This window comes from Helianthus annuus, chromosome 1 (assembly GCF_002127325.2).
Source record: "Helianthus annuus cultivar XRQ/B chromosome 1, HanXRQr2.0-SUNRISE, whole genome shotgun sequence".
In the NCBI taxonomy this organism is placed as follows: Eukaryota; Viridiplantae; Streptophyta; class Magnoliopsida; order Asterales; family Asteraceae; genus Helianthus; species Helianthus annuus.
In genome coordinates, this window is record NC_035433.2 from 90896555 (window position 1) to 90915948 (window position 19394).

The following is a 19394-nucleotide window of genomic DNA, read 5'->3' on the forward strand; positions in this document are numbered from 1 at the left end:
GAGATGGTCGATAGATATGGTTCGACTGTTAGACCTCGAAGGATCATCCTTCGAGGTCCCTGCTCATCCTTCGAATGGCTTGTCCTCGATAGATGATCCTTCGGACCATCTATCGGATCCTTCGGGATAGACAACCTGTGCTGGGTATATATATACCCATGCAGTATAGTGTGAAAGATAGATGCACACAGACAAGAGCAGAGAGTATTCTGTCCGAAACTCACACACACACTTTGAGAGTTTGCAAACCGATTGTAAACATTGTGCTTGTAACCGGAACCTTCATACGTATTAATACAGTGGTGTTAATCGGTGAAATCTTGTGTGTTTGTTTCTCTACTTGCTTCATCTCGGTTTGCCTACTAGCTTGGATTCCGCACTTGCTAGTGGGTTAGTATAACAAGGTTTAGGTTTGTTCTCGATCCTCCGAGAAAAGGGACCTACAAGTGGTATCAGAGCTTGGCTCTTTACCTTGTTTAAAACCGGGTTGTTCAAGTTCTTTGGTGTGTTTGGACACTTGGTTTAGCACCCGTTTTTGGTAGTTTTCTGCATAAAAACGCGTTCTAAACCTTCGGGAGTGTTCAAGGTTGGGTTGGGTAACTTGAAAACTTGTTTTTAAGTGCCTTGGAAAATTCCGACCATAATTCCGGTCATTATTCCGGTGAACTGGTTTAGGATAAGGTTGCCATTTTGGGTAAACTTTTTGAAAGTCAAAAAGCTGGTGAAAAAGTTGTTGGCAGAACCATCCTTTCTGCCGAAAGTTGGTACACCAACCTGTCACTTTTCTCACCAACCCATCAGTACTTTTGTCAGTGTGTCAGCCGTCGAAAGATAACTTTCGAGCTCGAAGGATCATCCTTCGATCAAGAAGATTCGAAAGATAACCATCCTTCGAACATCTTTCGAAGTCAGTGTGTTATCCTTCGAGTCAAGGAATCTTTTCGATAGATACATCCTTCGAGTTACTGTTCATTACGAAAGATAAGGATCCTTCGTGTTGGGTGAATCTTTCAAGGTTATCTTTCGAGGTTATTGTTCGAGCCATCAACAGTGATCCTTCGAACACTGTTGATTCTTCGAACAAGTGTCATCTTTCGAGACCTGTGTTCGAAACATAAGGAGAATCTTTCGAAATCATCTTTCGAAAGATAAGGATCCTTCGTATAGTCAATCTTTCGAAGTCAATCCTTCGAAGTCTTTGTTCGAAACTCAACAAGGATCTTTCGAACCTTGTTGATCATTCGAACAAGCATTGATCATTCGAACAAGTCAAGTCAGTATCTTTCGATTCTTAGTTGCTTGTGTTTTTAACAGTTTGTGTTTGTGAAGGTTCTAAATTATTATTTGATCAATATGAGTTGTACAAGTCCTTGGGATTGGAGTTTGGATTCACGAACCAATCAAGAGTTAGTGACTGCTGCAGATTGGGCAAAGAGTATGATTCCACAGCCATCAATCAGTCCAAGTCAATGGGCTTTGGTATCCAGTCAAAGTCTTCAGAACCTTCTGATTAGTGAGAGTGAAACTGGCAGCAACAATCGTCCACCTAAGTTGAACCATATGAACGATTTTCCATCATGGAAAAACCGTTTTCACACATATGTTCAAGGGCAAAGCACTGATCTTTGGACGTGTTTCATCAATGCGTTCAATACTAATCTTGAAACTGCTGCGTCAACTTCAGAAGGTTATGCAAATATGCTTGAAAATGACAAGAAGGCTTATGAATTGGAGAAAAAGGCCTTTGCCACACTTACTCAAGCACTCAACAAAGACATCTACCATCAGTTCTCATATTGCAAGACCACGAAAGCATTGTGGGATGCCTTAGTTGCTAGAGGAGAAGGCAATGCAGCTGCTCGAAAATCTCGGCACGATTTGTTGAAGAAAGAGTTTGAATCCTTTCAGTTTTTGGAAAACGAGACTCTGAATGATATGATCACACGTTTCTATCATTTGATTAGTGAGATGTGTGCTTATGGAGTTGTCGCTACTCAACAAGAAATGGTGAGTAGATTTGCTGATGCCTTACCTCCAAAGTGGAGTTCTTTCATTGAACTGTTGAAGCATACTGGAACTCTAGATCAAGTCAACATCTATGAGTTCATTCAAAAGCTGGAACATAAAAATGATGAAGAAATTAGGAAAGCGAGGCGTGCTCCAGCTCCTCAGAATACCGAAATGTATCTTCCAGGATTCGATGTTTTGGCAAGATCCGCTGCAGCTCAACAACAGCAACCTAAGCTGCAGACTGCATTTGTGTCCAATACAAGTTCAAGTTCCTTTCCGTTTCCTCAGTCAACAGCTGCTCCACCACAACCTCAATTCGATCCGAGGTCTTACATTCCTGTTCCAACACAGCCACAACCACAACCTCAACAACAACAACAGCAAGCTCACTATACAAGCAATCCTCAACCTCAGCCTCAAAGTCATCACACAATCCGAGTCGACAACTCAAATCTTTCACACCTTAGCATTGAAGTTGCTAAGGAACATATGGAGATTATCAACACCATGGTCAGTGCATACTGTGGTTTGGTAGCAGGTCAGCTTGGAAACATCAACATGACCAATGAAGATTATGATCAGATCGACAAGGAAGAAATGGAGTTGATGGATATTAAATGGGCTTTTGCTAGTGCGGTCAGAAGGGCAAAAGATTTCATGGCACGAACTGGAAGAACTTCGTTGGAAGGAAAGAAAAACACGAAGTATGGGTTTGATATAAATGCCGTCACGTGCTTTAACTGTGGCGAGAAAGGGCACTTTAAACGTGAGTGCACTCGACCAACAAAACACGGCAATCACAACCCTTTCAGAAACCAGACGAATGTGAATGCCCAACAAGAAAACCGTGAACGGAGGATGGTGGCAGTGAATAACAATCAGGGACAGCCTGGAACTACCAATCACAATCGGGCTTTGGCTGTTCAAGCTGATGAGGGATGCGACTGGTCAGTCCAGTTTGGTGAAGGTGATCAAGGAAGTGGAACTGCTTTGTATGCTAAAGTCATCGAGCATGTTCAAAAAGAAGAATCTTCTGGGAGCGATGACAGTTCTGGTTATTCTGGAAGTTCTGATGAAGAAGGCTCTGTTTCTGGGGATAATCACTCAGAGCCTGATGAGGAGGAAGAAGGTGAAGATATTCAGGATCTTCTGAATGAAGCTGATGAGCTTAAATGTCAGAAATCAATTCTGATTAGGAAGGCTGCTGCTACATCAACGGAAATGGAAAAGCTATTTTCTGAAGATGGAGCTTTTTCTTTTCAAACTGCCTTTATGGCAAATGGTTCAGCCTCTACTAGTCAGGTAAATTCTGAACCTCCTGCCCCTAGTATTTGTAGCTCATGTGCTGAGATGAAGCTTGAATCAGAAAAGCTTCATAGTCATAACCAGAATTTGGTTATTGAACTATCGAAATGCAAAGAGGCAAACATGGCTTTAACCCGGAATGAAAAAGAATTTAAATCTGTAATAGAAACTTTAAAGAAAAATGTTTCCGAGGTTAACAAAGTAGTTTACCACAAGCAAGTGAGTATAAATGAATATATTAACACTGTGGAAGAAACTAAAAAGCAATTAGCCATTGCCCAATGCGAACATGATGCGATCAAACAGAAATTGGATAGCTATTCTAACTCCCGATTTGTGCTTGATCACATCATCGATGTTCAACAACTAAAAGGAAATCAGAAAGGCATAGGGTATAACAAATGTCCGCCCCCTTTGATGAACAACTATACCAAGATGCCGGATGAGGAAGAAATGCCTCGGTATGAACCCAGCGTGCCTCTTGATGTTGAGGAGTTTACTACTGGCCTTGGGTTCAAACCGGACAATTCTTCAAACACAGCCTCTAAGGAACAAGAACCTTCACCATCCATGAAACAAAGTCCTCCAATTATCGAGGACTATGAGACATCGGATGATGAATCAGAAGTGGCTGTAAGTGATCAGGATAAATCACTTAGCAAGATGAAAGGAGTAGATATTCCACGAGAGAATCACATCCTTTGTGATCCTGATACTCCTGAGATTCCATCTGTTAAGAAGCAAGTGATTGATCCTGTCAAGGTTGATGAGACAGGTGTGTCTACTGTTAAAAGCAGTAATGTGTTGTACACTTTGGTTGGAGATAATAAAATCTACTCAGATCATGTTTTTCCAATTAAAAATGTAAATAAATCCTTGATTGACAAAGTCTTTGAAGACAATACAAACAAATTTTTGGGAAAAACACTTCCGGGAATTGTGGTAACACAATGTGATCCAATTCCTAAGGCTGAGGTTAGAAAACAGTTTGGTAATCAAAAATCTCCAACCACTCAACAACCTACTGCTTCTAAGGGTAAACAACAACAACGAGCTCCAAAGCCAAAGGCTAAGGTTGAATCAAAAGGAGCTCGTTACATGAAGAAAGGAAAAGATGTTAAGTTTGTAGCATCAAAAGGTACAGATAAAATTGAGACTTTTGAAAACAAATCAAACACTGATTTTGTACAACAAGTCAAGATTTTGAAACGTAACAGTGATAACAATTACACCCAACACACAAACGGGTGTGATGAAAGAGCAAGTACCTCAGGTTCTACAAGTTCAACATCTGGTAGTCGATCAAGTTCTCCTAAGTCTGTTGAAAGGAGAACTTGTTTCAAATGTGGAGAAATTGGGCACATTATTAGAAACTGCCCAAATGCTCCAAAGAAGAAATTGGTTGAAAAGGCTCCACCTGAAACAGTTCACCCTCAACGTCGGTCAGTTTCACCTAAACAAGATAAACGAACTGTAAAAGAACAAGAAACTAATCAACGACGTAAGAACATAAAAACTGTTGAAAAAGCTTTAAAATCTGAAGTTAAAACAGTTCAGAAGGAACCAAGAGTGTCACAACCTGTACAACCAGAATCTTCAAAAACTGGTAGGCACAGACAAACTTGGTTACCTAAGTCGGGTGACAATTCAGGGGGAGCAGTTGTTCTTGAAAACCATCAAGAGATAGAGCTTACGTATCGTGATGCCAAGGGACGACCCAAGACCACTAAGGCTTGGGTCCCCATTCTCAACTGATGTTTTACTTGACATGTGCAGGATGTTCTAGGAGGAACTATTAATAGTCATTGGATTGTTGATAGTGGAGCATCCAGGCACATGACTGGCGACTTACGACTCCTATACGACGTGAGAAATATTAGAGGAGGGTATGTTGCCTTTGCGGGTGATAAAGGTGGCTACATCACTGGAGAAGGAAGTATCTCCAATGGTATCGTGTGCTTTGATAAGATCAATTATGTGAAGCAAATTGATCACAATCTTCTGAGTGTGTCGCAAATCTGCGATAAAAAGTTCTCAGTGATTTTTGATGATGCTGGCTGCTATGTGCTGAAACCTGGATTCAAAATTCCACAAGAATGGATTCTCTTATCGGCTCCGAGAGTTAATGATCTTTATATTCTCGATATGAGCCAGGCAATTACAACATCTGCACAAGTCACTTGTTTTGTCTCAAAAGCCACAGAAAAGGAGTCTATATCTTGGCACAGAAGAATGGGACACATTCACTTGAGAAAGATGAACCATTTGGTGAAAAATAATCTTGTGAATGGTGTGCCTGTAAGAAGTTTTCATCTGCAAGATATCTGTGTCTCGTGCCAAAAGGGGAAGCAAACAAAGAAGTCTCACCCTTTGAAGAAAATCAACACTGTCAGCATGCCTCTCGAACGTCTTCATATGGACCTCTTTGGACCTATGAAGCACAAGACAACGTTTGGTGATGCTTATTGTTTAGTAGTTACTGATGACTACTCTAGATTTTCTTGGGTATCTTTTATGGCACACAAAAGTGAAACTCCTGGCATCCTCAAGGATCTTCTTACAATGTTAGAAAATCTCTATACGTTGAAAGTGAAAAGGATCCGAAGCGACAATGGAACTGAATTCAAGAATCAAGTTATGGATGAGTTTTGTACTTCTAAAGGCATTCTTCATGAGTACAGTTCTCGTTATACTCCACAACAAAATGGTGTCGCTGAGAGGAAGAATCGAACTATTATTGAAACTGCAAGAACAATGTTAGTAGAGTCGGAACTCCCTATTCAATTCTGGGGAGAGGCTGTATCGGCTGCTTGCTACACGTTGAACAGAGTTCTTACAGTAAAGAGACATGGCAAGACTTGTTTCGAACTCCTTCAGAAAAGGAAACCGGATCTTTCTTACCTTGAACCGTTTGGTGCTCCGTGTACTATGATTGAGCCAGATGGAAAGTTTGGTGCAAGAGCTATCGAGGGTTTCTTCCTTGGATATGCTACTCCGAATTTTCGTGTTTGGAATCTAGCTACCAAAAAGATTGAGCTATGGAGCGAAGTTAGGGTTCAAAGGTACACGAGTCCTGTTAGGGCTCCGGGTGATCCGTGGATGTTCGATTATGATGGGCTATTTGACTCCTTTAATCTGCCAACCTTTGACGAAGAATCAGCAGCGGCTCGAATGTTATTGGAAAGTGACAACGCTGCTGTCTCGCCATTGGTTAGACCTATTGTTGTTGACCCTCAAGCTTCTTCGTCAGTCAACAATATGGTTCAAAATGAGGTTTATGAAGATGCTGCTGATTATAATGACTCTTCTGAAGATGATGAATATCATGATGCAGCCGAAGGATCTTCAGCTCCAGCTGCTCCAGTTCAAGGTGCTTCTGTAGATACACCTCATACGCAGAATGTAGACACTGCTGAAGGGAATGCATCCACCTCTACCCACATTCCAGGTGTGGAGTTGGTTGTTGATCTTAATCTGAATAATTTGGGTATCAATGCTCGTGTGCCAGATAATCCTGAAATGAGGATTCACGATACCCATCCCCAGCAGAACATAATAGGAGATGTCCATCGCGGTGTGCAGACGCGTAATCAGCTGAGAAACAACCGGAATGCTGGTTTGTATTCAGCTATAAGAGAATCTGGTCAACAAAATGACTGGTCCTTCGCGTGTTACGTGTCACAAGAAGAACCAAAGTCGTGGAAAGAAGCTTTGAAAGACAGTGCCTGGGTTGAAGCCATGCAGGAAGAATTACAGCAATTTCACAAGCTTGGTGTTTGGAAGCTTGTTGAAAAACCCGAGAACTACAAGAAGATTGGCACTCGATGGGTCTTCAAATGCAAGAAAGACGACCGTGGAGTAGTTATTCGGAACAAAGCTCGTTTAGTCGTTCAAGGTTTTCGTCAGATTGAAGGGATCGACTACAACGAAGTCTATGCACCAGTTGCACGTCTGGAAGCTATTCGGATCTTTCTGGCTTACGCCTCATTCAAAGGATTCAAGGTTTACCAGATGGACGTCAAAAGTGCATTTTTACATGGTGTGGTTGAAGAAGAGGTATATGTCGAACAGCCTCCAGGTTTTGAAGATCCTGTCCATCCCGATCGGGTTTGGTTGCTCAACAAAGCTCTCTATGGTCTTCATCAAGCTCCACGAGCTTGGTATGCAACCTTATCTACATATCTGCTGGAGAACGGTTTTCGAAGAGGTCTTATCGATTGTACTCTCTTCATCAAAGAACAAGATGGAGATCTTCTTCTGGTACAGGTATATGTTGATGATATTATTTTTGGTTCTACTAATGATGTTTTGTGTAGGAATTTCGAGCGCATCATGCAGGATAAGTTCGAGATGAGTGCTATGGGGGAAATGAATTTCTTTTTGGGCCTACAAGTGCAACAAACGGAGTCTGGGATATTCATCCATCAGACTAAATATGTTGGAGACATCTTGAGCCGGTTCCAGATGTCCGATGCAACGCCCATTGGTACCCCATTGCCAACTAATCACGGAATAACTCCTGACTTGAAGGGTGAACCTGTTAGCCCTTCATACTATCGCGCGATGATCGGATCCCTCATGTACCTCACAGCATCAAGGCCAGATATAATGTACCCAACGTGCCTGCTTGCCAGATATCAAGTTAACCCGAAGGCCTCACATCTTGCAGCTGTCAAAAGGATTTTTCGTTATTTGAAGGCGTACCCCGACACCGGTCTGTGGTATCCTAGGGATAATAACTTTGACTTGGTCGCATTCAGTGATTCTGATTTTGGCGGATGTAAAATCGACGGCAAATCCACAACGGCTGGATGTCAGTTTTTAGGAAATCGCCTAGTCACATGGCAGTGCAAGAAGCAGACGTGTGTCGCTACATCAACATGCGAAGCTGAATACATTGCTGCCTCAAGTTGTTGCTCCCAAGTTCTTTGGATCCAACAACAATTGCGGGACTACGGTTTTGAATTCCTAACTACTCCTATTTACGTTGATAATTCTGCTGCTTTAGATATCACTAAAAATCCTGTGCAACATTCAAAGACCAAACACATCGAAATCAAATATCACTTCATACGTGATTGCTTTGAGAAAAGGCTAATCGATGTTGTTAAGGTCCACACCGATGACCAACGTGCCGACTTATTTACCAAAGCTTTTGACAAATCTAGATTTGACTTCTTATTATTGGTAAACGGCATTAAGGTCAAGCAAGAGTAAACCAACATCGGAAAATCATTTTTGTAAATATCCTTGTGTGTTTTTAAATTTATCTTAGTTTATTGATTTTAGGGGGAGTAAATCCGAAAATCTGAAAATCCAAAAACATCGAAAAATTTCAAAAACACAAAAACAATAGAAAAACAAAAATGAGTTTCCTGGAGAGCAAAAGAGAAAATGATAGTACATCAGTGGTCTATCCAAACCTCTTTAAACCTTAAATGAAAAACGATAAGCAGCTCTATATAAGATGTATCGGTAGGCTCACAATCATTCTAAAGTGTGCAGGGTGATATAAATCTTAATCGACTGAAGACCAGGTGGGAACCATTCATTGGCATATGGTCTTAGTACCGAAATTTCGTTTGATAGATTGCCGAGGTTCTGAGATATTCGGTCTTTATGCTGCTTATCATCTGGGTATCATGGTTGTATCTTTTACCGAAAAATTACGGGGACGCAAGTCTAGATCTTCCATGATACTATACATACGTGTACATATTACATACTGCATTCGACCTCAATAAGTGATAAACAATCACATGTCCAAAACAAATAAGTGATAAAAATATCACATTTATCCGGGTGTCAAGTTCGTCTCTCTGCTGTACGAAAGTACTGACCTGTTCACGGACTTGCACCTGTGCCCTCATGCATATGAAAATCAAGTTCCTCATCAATAAGTGATTATATCACATAGGGCTTGTTTTCAAATCAAAATAAGTGAGTTTCTCACAGCTTATACGGTCAAACAGATGATAATCGGTATATTCACCGGTAAGATGAACTCTCGTGCATACCTTGATACGGGAATGTGTCGTGATGTGGATGAACACCGGTCGGTAAGTATAAATCATACCTTAACGTATCCCCTCGCCATGATTACATCTGATAAGTTGAGCTTAAGTGGACAACAATACCGATAATTGTTATAGGATGCTTATCTTAATGTTAACTAACTGAACAACAAGAGTGTTTTGGCATGACCGTACACTGATATGATTCTCTTACCCTCGAAACTCGCAAAAAGAATGTTTGTATATATTTATTTATTTACTGCTTAACTTTTATTGTTTTTCTTTTAAACAGTTTCGTCGTTTGGTGCATATCAGCACGACATTAGCGGTGATGTCGTTTGATAACACTCAAAGGATTTTAAATTGTTGTCTTTTAATTTCAAAAACACACCTAAAATCTGTGTTTTAATATAAACTTTATAAAAGCCAAAAAGATTTTCTTTCTACTTTATTTTCGATCGTACGATGTTGGAGCTCGAGTCTTCGTTACCTGAAACCTGAACGAAAACCGAATTGACTAAATCTTCATAAACGGTCGAAATTTGCAAGTTTTGAAAGTTAAAGACTAAAATTGACAAATTTAAACTTTCAAACTGTCGGACAGTGTTTGATTATGACATGGTCATTCGTGTGTCATTTGTTTATACTATATTCCAAGCAGTTGTTCTCATTACGCGTTTAGATTTCTTGCATGTGCAGATTCTAAAGGCAAGGAGAACAGGGTCGATGACAAGCTTCGGAATGAAGACACGACGAGAAGGCGCTCAAAAGATGAATATGATCGAGTTGCCGCTGGCCATCATCAACACCACAAGGATCTCACTTCATAAAGTTAAAGTATTTCACGAGCATAACTCAAGGGGGAGCTTATGTTAAGGGGGAGTTTGTTAACACACTACCTACATGATACGGGTATTTTGTTGATACACTCTCTGCTTTCAAGACGTGAAGACTTTGAAGATCCTCCGACATTGAAGACTTGAAAGGACATCAGAGTTTTGGTAACTCGAAGACCAAAGACCGTCGAAGTTCGAGACGAGTCTACAACTATAGAAGATAAAGACAAAGCTACAGCCAAGGGGGAGTTTGTTGGTGCACTTGTGTCTGTACTTTGTCTGTATTCGGTCTGTATATAAACGATGTCCAAAGTTAGTCTGTAAGTTGACCAAGTCAACTATCCTCCTAGTTTGACTTGGCCAATAAGCCGTAATATGTTAGTCTGTCTCTAAGGATAGGCTCGAAGGATAGACTCGAAGGATACTGTTGATCCTTCGAGATGGTCGATAGATATGGTTCGACTGTTAGACCTCGAAGGATCATCCTTCGAGGTCCCTGCTCATCCTTCGAATGGCTTGTCCTCGATAGATGATCCTTCGGACCATCTATCGGATCCTTCGGGATAGACAACCTGTGCTGGGTATATATATACCCATGCAGTATAGTGTGAAAGATAGATGCACACAGACAAGAGCAGAGAGTATTCTGTCCGAAACTCACACACACACTTTGAGAGTTTGCAAACCGATTGTAAACATTGTGCTTGTAACCGGAACCTTCATACGTATTAATACAGTGGTGTTAATCGGTGAAATCTTGTGTGTTTGTTTCTCTACTTGCTTCATCTCGGTTTGCCTACTAGCTTGGATTCCGCACTTGCTAGTGGGTTAGTATAACAAGGTTTAGGTTTGTTCTCGATCCTCCGAGAAAAGGGACCTACAAGAACAAGGAATGAAGTTATCTTCAAATCCAAAAACTTGGAAATTGGAAATATGTTAGCTGAACTAAAAACAATGGGATACCTATGGGTCAAGAATCAGTCAAAGATCGAACCGTTTGAATGGGAGCAATGATGTAACTTTAGTTTCTAAAAGTTTCCTTGTATGTAAAATTGGGTTGTCCGTCTATCCGTCGTTGGGATTGTTGTACAGTTTGATTTGTTAATAAAATTTAACCTTTCAAAAAAAAAAAAATCAAACCATCTATCAGTATTTTTAATTCCCTAAGCCAACGAAATAGTGTAATTAAGTGTATTAATGCATTATTACAAGGGGATTTTATGCATCATTGACACATTTTTGTTGAACTGAGTTATAATTTATTGAGATATTAACAACAATGCAAATCAAATGAATAGGTAAAAGAAGTTACCCTTTCTAAGGATGATACAAACATGATCTTTCTTTCGACTTATCAACCTAGTAACTTAACCACAATTAGGGTATGTGGTATACTGATATAGCTATTATAATCGTGTATTAGAAGTTGACACTTTTAGCATTCGAATCTAACAATTTTTTTTCATATTAAATTAAAGAAAAAAGATAACGAAAGATTGATTTATGGATGCCATTCATGCCCTATATTAAGGTAGACAACATAAGGCTAAATTTTTCTAGTATTTGGTTGCCGAAGGTAGACACATCATGTGTGGACAATGGAAAGTTGCTTTCTAATGAAAAGGACCAAAAGGGGAAAAAACTAAGAAATCACACGTTGGATGGCACCATGGAAAACTCACACTTAAAGCTAGTCATACCAAAAAGTGCAAAATACTATACTTGTCTATTATACAAGGACGCCCCGGTTGAGGTGTGCGCATATAATGTGTATATGTGTGGACCTTCGGGGCAAAAGTGAAATTGCACCAGTTTTAACGTTATTTTACTAATTTCGTGAAAATAATGTTAAAAGCGGCGGACGGTTAATCATGCATCATGTGGTGGAGTTGATAGTCGAAAGACAAGGGGTTACATGCACTAATCGGCCTTTGTCCCGATTGCCAAATGTTATGTGCCTTATGCCCAGGGCTTGATGCAAAACTACTATCGAGCCGGGGGTCTCACTGGAAGCAGCCTCTCTATCCCTACGGGGTAGAGGTAATGCTGTCTACATCTTACCCTTCTCAGACCCTACCTTAGCTTTGCTATTGGTGGGATTTACTGAGTATGATGATGATGAAGAAATATAAGGCAGTTTCGTAAATCTATTCTATTCTTGTAAAATATTATATTTTGTTAGAGTAAACTGCTAAAATCGTTCCTAAGGTTTAGATGCAATTGATAGATCCATACACTTTGCTAACCATGTTAAAAATAAACGTTAAATAAGGGATATTTTGTCATTCTCTTTATATATTGTTTTTTTTTTTTTTTTTAATTTTTAACCTTGTTTTGTTCTCCCTTTAATTAATATTGTATCATGTTCAACATGTTAAAACACAAAAACATCTATGTATATTATATTACTCACAAAAACATCACTTCTGCATTTGGTACATGTATTCAAAACCAAAATTAAATAGCACCCTGTTCATATTGTATCCTTATTGTTTCTTTTGGATTATATTGTATTCTCATGCCTGGGTAGTCTTTGGAGGATGATCTTTCACCTCAGCGCGACGTCATAGTCTTTGAAGTATGCCCCTCCAAGCCTCCACCCAAGGAAATTGTTAATGACCCTACCCCACCTAGTTAAATTATTTATTTTTTTTTAAATTCATCTTGTTTTTTTAACATTTAATAAGAAATAAAATCATTACTATTAAAAACCAAACATTACATAAGTTTAAAAAAAACATGAGTAGGGTTCCTACGGAAAGTGTGTTTTTCCTAGAAAGTCTAGGAAGCGATCTTGTCCATCCGATTGGTGTGTTTAAGGGTTGAGATTAAATCAATGGCAATCTTGTAATAATTAACTATATTTAATAGATTGTTTTAAATGAGTAGGGACAATTTCGTCCTTATGTGTGTTTTAAACCAATAAAAAATAACCGTCAGAGATATCACATCTCCTTAATACACGCCAATTCCTCCCCCCCCCTCTCTCTCTCTCTCTTTCTCTCTCTAAACCCAAATTCGGAAACCCCCAAAATCATACAAAAAATACCTAAAATCATGAATGAAGATAAGAGATATTCCTTGTTCCATATACGTAAGATCAAGCTTTCATTGTACTGCGTGTTTTACAAAGCGATTACGGGTGATTCTTGTTTGTAATTGACGGTATTTTGCTGGTTGCAGGGTAGAGATTCAAAAAGCAGGAAACTTTGGAAAGGATAGATAGCAGCGGAACAGTTACCGAAAGCCGATCGAAAGCCGGGGCGAAATCTGCTGATGTAAAACACATTTGTATGAATCTGCTTGCTGTTAAAACATAGTTGTATGAATCTGAATTGCTGTTAAACCACAGTTGTATGAATCTGAATGATAAAACACATTTGTATGAATATGCTTGCTGTTAAAACACAGCTGTATGAATCTGAATGATAAAACACATTTGTATGAATCTACTTGCTGTTAAAACACACTTGTATGAATCTGAATGCTAAAACACAACTGTATGAATCTGCTTGCTGTTAAACACATTTGTATGAATCTGCTTGCTGTTAAAACACACCTGTATGAATCTGAATGCTAAAACACAACTGTATCAATCTGCTTGCTGTTAAAACACAACTGTATGAATCTGAATGCTAAAACACAACTGTATGCATCTGCTTGCTGTTAAAACACAACTGTTTGAATCTGAATGCTAAAACACAACTGTATGAATCTGCTTGCTGTTAAAACACAGCTGTATGAATCTGAATGCTAAAACACAACTGTATGAATCTGCTTGCTGTTAAAACACAACTGTATGAATTTGAATAATAAAACACAGCTGTATGAATCTGCTTGCTGTTAAAACACATCACCAAGAACAAACTGTTAAAACACAGTACCAAGAACATGTTGATAGATTCCAGCAAGAAAACGAAGGAATGATTGATATTACGTGAGATCAAAAATCGAAAACAAAAAATTCCGAAATTTGTGTATAGTTAGTTATTGAAGATAATTTCCTAAAATAAAAATAGATTGTGAAAGTACATAAATGCCCTTTTAGATAAAATCCTTCAATGCCATATGTCGTGTTCTTATTACTTCCTAGACTTTCTAGGAAAAACACACTTTCCACCCAACTCCTACTCAAAAAACATAACCTAAAAAAATAAAAATCCTAAGAACTACACTTTTTCGCGATCTTTTCTTTCATTTTACGTAAAATCGCTCGGTGTTCTTCCGGATACGAGTTTATATCGGTTGTCATTATCTCCCAATCTTTATATTCGTTCTTTTCATTCTTCAATCAAACTCGTTCTTCCACCTCACGTTCATTCGCTTTTGCCTTTTGGGCCGTGACCTCGGTGTACGCTTTGAACTGGGCCATAAACTCGTCCATTTTGGAACCGCCCCCCGTTGCGGCTTGTTTTTTTGCAGCCGCCGTCTTTTTGGATTTGTCCCTGCCCGGGGGACGTTCCTCCTCTCGAACCTCGTACTCTTCTTCGTCAAATTCGGGCTTGTTGTTTATATTTATTTGGCATGTGCGTCCGAGCCCCCCGCACTATAACTACCGGTCTCTGAGGTTTTTGTTCGTCATTGCAACCTCGTTTGGAACCGGCGCTCGCTTGTATTTGGTTCGCAAAACATCCCAAGCCCGTACGTGTGGGAAAACGACCCGATGCGAATTTTCGTATTTACGCATCGCCTCTTTGAAAACATCTTCGTCACTCATCCCTCTACGACTGTCACACCCCGACCCGCAGCGGAAATAGGTGATCGGAGCATGATCGGGTTAACTCGAGAGCTTATGACTTGCTATTGCGTGTTTTAAATAATAATTTATTCATAACAAATGTTTCACGAAACAATTTATTCAAATAAACAATTACAAACGCGAAACATAAATAAACTACACTAATCCATTTCTTGTTAACTAAGGCCCATCCTATGTCCAATCTTCACTTCGTACCTGTTCACCTGTATCATGTGTAAAAATGGTTTTGGGGTCAACAAAAGTTGGCGAGTAGATCTTTATTTGTTTTTATTTAACCTTAAAAGGTTAGTTGATTTTATTTAATAAAAATTATGTAACATGCAATATTAAATGTAATAGTGACATCAACAAATAATTCATCAATCAATCCACATCAACAAGTAATGTAACAAGACATAATGAAACATAATCAATGAAACAAATGATGCGATTCAAGCCCCGGGAGGCGAAAAGCGAAACCATGAAACAATGATGGTGATACCGAGTTCGCCCCATGGCCGTGGGGGAACCGGTCAACCGGTGGTGGATCCACGCGAAACAGAGAAACAGAGACACAAAGCGGTAAACACATAATACATGTATGTGAAACAAATAGCGTAACAATGCGATACCAATCATGAACACGTATGACATTTAAGTTTGCATGTTGGAAATAATATAAAACACTTATAAACACGTGACACATGATACACCCAAAAAAAAAAGTTAAAGTGACAAAAGGGGGAAGAAGTAAGATCTACTCACAGTGGTTGCGTTTGCGATTCCTTGTAAAATAACGCACGAGTAAAGATTAAGAAACCGAGCGAATGAAACGGTTGTCCTAGATATTCAAATACCACATAACGATCTAGTTAAATATTCATAAGTAAAAATATAATTCCTAATATTTAGGGTTTACAACTTGATTATTTGTATATTATAGTTTATCTTATAATAACCCGTTAATATTATAAAAGAATTATAATAAATTGTTAATTATTTAAATTATTATTGAATTTAATGATTTTATTATTAACGAATTAGAAATAAAAACTGTTAACTATATAGGTTATTATAAAATTTAAAGATTAAATTGTAAGGGATAAAATAATTAAAGAGTTCATCATCTTCTTTATTTTAATAAGTTGTTAGTCAATTCCCCAAAGTTGAAATACAAATAAAAATAATTTCGATCTAATTTATAAAACGAGTAACCACTAGGTTTCAAAGAACCATTACATCCATAACAGTCCAAGCACCTGTACGTACACATGCTTGTGATATTTTATCTCACTGTAGTGGAGTATTAATGTTGATATATATGTGTAAATTGTCTAAAAGCACATTATTGTAGTATTAGTGTTTGATATATGAATGCTTGAAAACATAACATAAGGTTAAAACGTAATCATATATACTTTCTCAAGATAATTTTTTTTTTGGGTTGAATAGCATAACAGCTCATCAAGCATTTAAACGAAAGAAACAAAATGAAATACGAAGGTATACCGGAACGGCAGTGGATGGCCCTTGACGAGCTCTGGTGGGTCTTCTCCGATCTCTGGCAAGTTGCGGCAGAAGTCGTCTTTTTTTTTTTTTTTGAGTAATAGATGTCGAGAGAGAGTGGTCTAAAGGTTTTTTATGTTTTTAGAACATTAGTGGGTAATTATAGATTCCGAAATCGAGTTCCAAATTTTATTAACTTTCCGGATTAGAACGGTTCGTGTATGCGGTTGACGATAGCGTCTATGTTCATGTAATTGGAAAAAAAGAAACTTGTCAATCATGACTAATTAGTACCAATCACTAAAAGATGGAAACATAACTGTAAATTAGCTGTGTTATGGGCGGCAAGTTTCAAAAAGAAACTTTCGTGTAGAATGATTTCCATGTTTGATGTCAATGGTTTCCACCATTCTTTTTTGTTTTTTTTTTTTTATACTTTCAACTTTCACACAATTGGTCCCTGGGTTATTGTGAAATTTTCAACCTTGACTCACTTCTTGATTTACTCTCAACAACTTTTAGGAAAATGCACATTAGGTCCTTCCACTTTTTAACTTACATTAACTTAGTTTTATAAGGTTTAACAATACTATTCCCATTTTGATAATTCTGTATAATAACTTTTTAATAATTGAATTTAAATATAGAAAGAGATAATTGAATGAATAAATAACAATTAACTAATTAGATTTCATCCTTATTTTATAACGCGGACGAAAGAGAAAAAAAAAATGCAGGTTTACGAACGTTTGGATCCGATTTTCAAAACGGGTCGGATTTTGGGAGCCCATTTTTGTCGGATGTTACAACGACGATTACTAGCATATAAATTATTATATATCGACGCATACTGGTTCACGACCGGTTGCATCTTTCGCCACTTCGAAGAGATGAAATCGATATTGCGATAATGACCTTGTTCCATAGTCGTAAGGAACTTTGCTAATATTGCTTTCCAAAACCCCTCGCCGGTTTAGTTGTTACCTATTATTATAAATATTTTTCCTTGTAATCAAAAGAATCTAAATGAAAAAAGCTAGTGAATCTTAATATTGTGTAAATGGAGACCCACCAAAAATGATCATGGGTTGTAACCACCACCGTCAACTTCTTCTCCCTCTAGCCCCCCACACCCTTTCCCCATCCCACACACAAACAATATATACATATATTACATATATGACATGCTATAAACTATATAAAAGAATTAGTGTAGTATTTAATATAAAAATAGTACCTTTTGTTGAACCTTAGTGGTCTAAACCAACTTAGCACAAAAAAAATGTCTTTTGGAGGTCAAAAACTAGACATGCCATGTGATCATTGCCCATCACATAGAAAAAATAATAATAAACCCAGCACAAAGTGTTTAATTAAATACAATCCTCAACAAAGTTTCAACAATCATTTTAAAAAAAACTTAATAAAAATTAAAAAGAAACTCATGCATTGAATGAAGACATAAGAATAAAAATTCCACAAGTTAACAAGATTCTAATTTTTTAATTAATATATACTTAAAAAGCCATTAAAGACTAAATAATGATTAATAATACTAGTAACGCGTTAAAACATTTCATCATTGTACGATCAATCATATTATGTCTGTTTTTATCATTGTTTCTGGATTCCCATCTATCTGTAAAATACAATGTAATACATAAAAAAAAAATCATATTATACACAACACAGATATATGTATGATCAGGGGCGGACCTAGAGTGATAGAACTATAGAAGGGGTAACCTCCGTTGTCGCTTGACGCTCCGGTGACACTCCGACGGTAGTGTAAATTTTGGAAAAATTGACGTTTTTTCGTTTTCGTTACCCTTTTTTTATTGAAACGTTACCCCTATGTGGATTTTCTAGATCCGCCACTATGTATGATATGTGTCAATTGTATAAAGTTATTTATAAGAGATATAGTAAGAATTATGGACATAACTTGTGTGCGCTTAAATTTCAGGAGAAATTATATTTGCCTCGGTTCAAATACAGTGGCAGATTTGAGAACTTCTTTCAGTGGGTTCGTTTTTTATAGATTCTCACAATTTTTTCCAAATCATACAAAGTTCTCACTAGTTTTTTCCAAATCAAGTGGGTTCATGTGAACCCACAAAACAGGGCTGGATCCAGCACTGTTCAAATACACAAAGTTTTGTCAACGATATACGATAAAACCATGTTTGGATTCATCATGCAATGGAATGCATTAATGCATGATCAAAATTTGTTACAACAACAAATCAGAGTTGCGAAATTGGACGCACTGTTGTAGTGAGTTGGATGAATCATTCTAATAAACAATTTGTCAAAACTCAACATAAAGAAAATCATAACTAAAGGTTGGATGCATTGTTATAGGCTAACATTTTTTGTATTTTAATTCTATTAGAACTTTAAAAATTATCGTACTTTTGAAAAAATATATATATAGCAATACTTGAGTCAAATTAAACAAAATTTATTTAAAGGTGCATATATATTGCCTGAAAGCTCATTCTGACGCCTTTAATTCCATGTTAAATTACTTTTCTAAACAAATTATATCTTTTAATTTCTGACATGAGTAACAAGTAGATGTGTAAATAGTCAACATTTGTTTATTGAAGATGATACGGGCAAAGACTTTATAGCAGATTAAATACAATAAATTATCATAATGATTGTTTTCCTGATGATAATATTAATTCATACAATTTGACACCAGTATTTTTTTTTCTATAAAACGCAGTTAAAAGATAAAAGAATATAACCACCAAAGGCTTTAAATATAGTAGCGGCATCAAGGTGTATAGTAAATTTGTTTCTTTTTTAAGTGGTTAAGGGTTCTAGCCGTATAATGAATATTATTATGGTTTAGATTTAAGAGAAGGTTTAGAGTATATATATAAATGAGTTAATTGCCCGGATGGTCCCTCTGGTTTCACGTTTTTTCATGTTTAGTTCCCACCTTTTGAAAATAGCAGGTATGCTCCCTATTGT

The 19394-nt window shown here is 37.7% G+C and overlaps 1 long non-coding RNA gene across 1 annotated transcript; it reads right to left on the reverse strand.

Annotated features, from left to right (window-relative positions):
* Positions 1–14212: 14212 nt before the first annotated feature.
* Positions 14213–16583, reverse strand: LOC110938426. Its single transcript, XR_002591387.2, has 3 exons — positions 16413–16583; positions 15669–15744; positions 14213–15127 (listed from the first exon to the last, which is right to left on the reverse strand). It is a non-coding gene; the product is annotated as an uncharacterized LOC110938426 (long non-coding RNA).
* Between the last annotated feature and the right edge of the window lie 2811 nt (positions 16584–19394).